We start from the raw sequence: 6,571 nt of genomic DNA, 5'->3' as shown, positions 1-6,571 counted from the left end.
TTAAACATTGACAGGGGTAATTACAAGATGAAGAAATCGACTTCCCAATACCAACAACCACATCCAATGCACTTATAACATCTACCAATAAAACCCCTAAACCTAAATCATTAACACCAACCATGACTACCACTTCCTCGACATCACTTACAACATCCACTCCGTCCTTAGCAATTACATCTAAAACTTCAGAAACTGGAATAATACAATCCTCAACACTTACATCAATAAAAAAATTTGAGCACCTACATCATCTAATCCATCCTCAACACCGACGCCCACTACCACATCATCAACACATATATCTACTACCACAGCCTCAAAAGTTTAATCTACAACTACAATAACTACCACATCCTCCTTAAGTAAAGGAACTACCACATCTACATCTATCCCAACAACTACCCCAGAATATACCCCATCAACAACACTTATCCCAAAATCTACCCCATCATCAACACAACTACCCATGAATGGATCTGTAGTGGAAAATGTATAAGGTTAAAAAATTCCTCTAAAGATTATTGACCAGATGGATGTTTAATTGTTCATGTTTGGAAAAAAAATGTGAGTTACCACTCATATCTTACAACTTTTTCTATGTATAATATTTTGGTTTACATGTACATATCAATTCAAAACTTAACACATAACATGATTACTTGCAGGCTCATGACACCAGGCCCTTGTGCACACATTATTAGTCTATCCTATTTACAAAGGGTAGATCCACAAGGGTACGCTTGGGGAAAAGTAACCAAAGAAAGGCGCGAATTATATTGGGAGGAGTTTCATGTAATTAACTATATGTGATAAATTTTTGTTTGGTAAACATTTACATTTTTTATATTGTTAATGTGTAGAAAAAATGTTGATGGGATGAAACAATAGACTTGCTGGTGAGGCAAGCTTGGGCAAGGAAAGCGACACAAATTTATGGCCAATATCTCTTCAACATGCGGAGCCCAAAAAGAAACAAACATGGCTTTAAATCAGCTCATATTCCACAGGAAGTTTGGAACTCCTGGCAATTAAAATGGAATACAGATGAATACAAGCTAAAATCTGAGTAGAACAAGAAAAATAGGCGTAACGGTGTGGCTGATGGAGTAGTAAAACCTACACATAACGTTGGATCCGCAAGTCATTTGAAGATATCTTCTGATTTGATAATTTTTTTAATGGTACATCGTATCAATGTTTATATATGTTTATCTGTATATTTGACATTTTATGGTAATTATGCAGAAGAGGAAATTAGGACGTGATCCATCCTATACTGAATTGTCTTGTATACACACACGAAGAATCACAATGGAATCACTTTCACAAATGAAAAAGATAGACAAATTCATGTAATATTCATTTCAGTGTTAAACTTTTATATTGTAGCTAGTACATAATATCATTCATAACTTTGATATCTTTTAACTTATATTCTTTTTGTTTTGTAGGCGCCCTTTACAGAAAAACGGGAGGAGTTTGAAGCTGAAGGTGTTAAATTTGAGGAGGACAAGCTATTTTATGATGTTGTTGGTGCTCATGAAAAAAAGAAGAAGACTTTATGGATTAGGCTCTTTTGCAAAGGCGGTTCCCAGTAGGAACGGTAAAACGGATGTATCTTACATTCCGAAAAAAATGATGAAATATAAGAAATGAGGGAGCTTGTTGCTAAGTAAAAAGAGCAAAACGAAGAGTTTAAAGAAATGATGAAGGCCCAACAAGAAGAAAACAATGCAAGGGTCGGACATCTTTAAAAACAACTTCAAACGACAATGGATCTTATTAATGTCTTTACAAAACAACACTAAGCTACTAGGTCATAAAGTGTATTAATATATGTTTATTGCAGAGTATTTATTTTATATTAGCAACTGTCTTTTTCCATGTAATAAATAATTATTGTATTAGTTTATGATATAATGGTTTTGATTTTTTTGTTATTTTTGTTTTTCATAGATTACTACAAAATAATTTGGATCTAATTTATAAATAAATTATCCATCGGTCCATATGGAATCTGTGACAACCGTCAATTTTTAGCTAAGTCAAAGTCAACTAAAGTCAACAAGTCAAACCGGTCAACTCAATTTGCCGTGAGTACTAGAGTTTACGTTAAGTAATTTCTAAACAACTCTCTATTCTAATGAGAGATCATAAATCGAAAAGTGCGTACATCTAGATCTCCTTAACCTAAAACGGTGGTACGTGGAGAGCCAAACCGATAAAACAATGTTACATACTCATCGGGAGTATGCAAGATCCTTAAACAAGGCTTAACGGGGTTTACGGACCTTGCAGTGCGAAGCCGGACACTCAAAAAGGTCACCAATGAAACCTCTCTCAATCGTGTTCACTCCATCTCTTCTTATCAGAAATCTCTCCAAGAATGTCAAATCTCTCCCAAATCTCTCTAAGTATGTGAAATCTCTCCCAAATATCTCTTGAAATCTCTCGGGGCATCCCGACTCTCGAATTTGGCGAAAACAGCCCAAAAACGGAAGTCTACGCGAAAAACGGACCTTAGGAACCGAAACCCCTCTTAGGAACCGAAACCCCTCTTAGGAACCGAACCCTCCTGATGAAGAAGGCTGCTGATCCGAACCGAACCGAAGGTACTGTTCACTAACCGAACCCGAAGGTACTGTTCACTACAGTTCATTCGGTTCTGACATTCTCGCCTCTTATCTCCGAACCGAACCTCACCTTCGCTTCTGACCCTTCGGACCGAGCCTTCGGACTGGACCCCTCGCCCCTTCGGTTCCCTCTGTTCGCTTCCGGCTACAATCCTCAGCATGGACCGAACCTCGTCCTAGGGACCGAACCTCGGCCTAGGACCGAGAGGCCTCGCTGGGAAGCCTTTCTCTCCTGGTTTTCGATTTAATTCGCGTTTAAGGCCCGTTTTTAATTATTTTAACGCGGGGTTTTCACCCAAAATCATATTTTAACATAATAAACCCTAAATATTCACAATTTAATCATATTTTCATAAAAATCTTTATTTAAATAATAAAAGCAAGTGGCTAAAGTACAAAGAGGTGGAGTGTTGACTTTGCTTTACTTTATGACACAAGCAACCACTCCCACACCCACTCTATGACCAGCCACACCTCCCCACCTTACCTAGGTCACATCAATGTCCTTTCCACTCAATCATCACTCCTTCCCACGTTTTTGAGAGTTGAATATTCATCCTCTCTCCTCATTTCTCTTATTTTCTCTCTTTTCACCAAAAAGAGCAAACTCTTTTCTCTCTCATTTTCCCTCTCTAGAACTCGAGATTTGAGGGCTGATCTTGGGATTTTCCTCCACATTTGGTAAGAATAATCCATTCTCTTTATGATTATCTCAATTATTTCCACTCGAATCATGGTATCTTACACAAACTCTCTCATAATTGTGTTAGATCTTCGAATCTTCAAGTGATTCTTCAAGTGTTCTTGGGTTGAACACTTCTCTTCTTCAACACTTACCTACTGAAATCACTTAAGGTGAGTTCATACCCCCATATTTTCATGTTTTCTCAAGTTTTTAGGGGGGGGGGGGGGAATACAAGTTAAAACACTAAGAACATGACTACACTTTTCTAACAGCCTTCATCAGAAAAGTTCAACTCCATTCACGGACTGTTTTGGACATCTTAAACATTTTTGTTTTCAAAACTGTTTTAGTTGCATGTAGTTCCACTTCTTAGCTTTAAAATGACTACTTGCACATCTCCATACGATTTTTCTACAGTTTATGGTGATTTTTACAAACCTGCCTATCATTTCAAACATCAATCCGGACCAGTCTGTGATTATGGACTTTTTCACACAGGTAAGAGGTCATTAAAAATTATAATAAAAATTATGAACAAACTAGACTCATTTTCCAAACTCTCAGAAGTTGCAGAACTTGATTTGTACATTTTATGATTTTTCTACAAATTTACCAATAACAGTTACAGATAAGGTTATTAACAGAAAAACACTATAAATTTCATTTCACCTTGTAACATGTTGAGCAAGGTATACATCATTATGTGATTATGTGTTGTTGCAATATATGACAATTTTGTATTCTTATATAGGCATACGTCAGAAAACAAATGGATTTATATCTCCACAAGTATGGAAAATATATAAATGATATTACAAGGCTATATCCATTAAAATATAAACATTGGTAAATTAAGACAAGAAGGGCTCATGCTCACTACCCACACAAATATTTAATAAACTATAATAGGTATAGTTTAGAGTTATGTTACATAACAAACACATTATTAAAGCTCTACACATACAAAAGGGTTATTACCACTATGGATAATTATGATAAACTATAATAAGTATAGTTAAGCCATTATACCCCCACAAACGAACACGTTAGTTATATTCGGTATAGTTATGGCATATATATATTACAAACAAAGTGATAAACTATAATAGGTATAGTTTATGTTTCATCTACACTATGAACTTAATTACAAGAAAGGAATTCACCATCACCACCACTTTTGATAAGCTATAATATGCATAGTTCATGTTCACTAATCACTATTACTATCCGATGAACTATGATATGTATAGGTTATATTCACCATCACCACCACTTTTGATAAGCTATAATATGCATAGTTCATGTTCACTAATCACTATTACTATCCGATGAACTATGATATGTATAGGTTATATTCACCATCACCACCACTTTTGATAAGCTATAATATGCATAGTTCATGTTCACTAATCACTATTACTATCCGATGAACTATGATATGTATAGGTTATATTCACCATCACCACCACTTTTGATAAGCTATAATATGCGTAGTTCATGTTCACTAATCACTATTACTATCCGATGAACTATGATATGTATAGGTTATATTCACCATCACCACCACTTTTGATAAGCTATAATATGCATAGTTCATGTTCACTAATCACTATTACTATCCGATGAACTATGATATGTATAGGTTATATTCACCATCACCACCACTTTTGATAAGCTATAATATGCATAGTTCATGTTCACTAATCACTATTACTATCCGATGAACTATGATATGTATAGGTTATATTCACCATCACCACCACTTTTGATAAGCTATAATATGCATAGTTCATGTTCACTAATCACTATTACTATCCGATGAACTATGATATGTATAGGTTATATTCACCATCACCACCACTTTTGATAAGCTATAATATGCGTAGTTCATGTTCACTAATCACTATTACTATCCGATGAACTATGATATGTATAGGTTATATTCACCATCACCACCACTTTTGATAAGCTATAATATGCGTAGTTCATGTTCACTAATCACTATTACTATCCGATGAACTATGATATGTATAGGTTATATTCACCATCACCACCACTTTTGATAAGCTATAATATGCATAGTTCATGTTCACTAATCACTATTACTATCCGATGAACTATGATATGTATAGGTTATATTCACCATCACCACCACTTTTGATAAGCTATAATATGCATAGTTCATGTTCACTAATCACTATTACTATCCGATGAACTATGATATGTATAGGTTATATTCACCATCACCACCACTTTTGATAAGCTATAATATGCATAGTTCATGTTCACTAATCACTATTACTATCCGATGAACTATGATATGTATAGGATATATTCACCATCACCACCACTTTTGGTAAACTATAGTATGCATAGTTTATGTTCACAGTCACTATTACTATTCCGTGCACTACACCAGGATTGGTTCCGGTTATTGGGTTTAAGTCCACATTCACTTTCGCATTGTTAGTTTTCAGCTATAATTTCTAAGTGTATATGATAGAGTTATATAGAATCTAGTCGTGATTGTCTTAGAATTGGTGGGCCCGCCTCATCTCCTGTTCCTTGTTTGGTTGTGGACCTAGGGTGGACCCATTATATTCAACGTTTTATCTAACCTAAATCTTATATAACTTATATACGCTGGACGATTATAGGGGAAATCTACGGGTCAATCTAGGGTTCATTAATACATCATATAGGAATATTTTGTTTACACTTAACTAAGAAAATATTGGATTTTCTGGAGATCAAACTCTATCGATTTTAAAAGGAAAACGGTTTCTACTCCAAACAAAACTCTTATGAACTCACGAACTTAATTGTTGACACTCTTTCAAAACTACTTGTATTCTCAGGAAATCAGTGAAACAGGAAAACTTCAGCGCTTTGAGGATGGGACGTTAAACCGTCAGTAATTTATTTTTGTCATCATAATGTAATTGATTTTGAAACATGTAAACATATACTTGGTGTAACTTTTTCAATTATATTTATGATGGTTGTATTTACTTTGAGCACTATTATACACGTTGTTGTGATACTGTACATGAAGTCCTCCACCCCTGGACGTTTCCGCCATCCTTGGTTTGCGGGTGTGACAGAATCTGATATATAATATACACCACAAAAATTGCTAGGGATTCATGACCACATAATTTGCTAGGAAGTCATCAAACAGAATTTGCTAGGGATTCATCACGACGGAATTTGCTAGGGAATCACCACAACAGAATTTACTAGGGAATGA

This window comes from Lactuca sativa, chromosome 6, assembly GCF_002870075.4.
Source record: "Lactuca sativa cultivar Salinas chromosome 6, Lsat_Salinas_v11, whole genome shotgun sequence".
Taxonomy (NCBI): domain Eukaryota; kingdom Viridiplantae; phylum Streptophyta; class Magnoliopsida; order Asterales; family Asteraceae; genus Lactuca; species Lactuca sativa.
Note: the sequence above shows the minus strand (reverse complement) of the source record.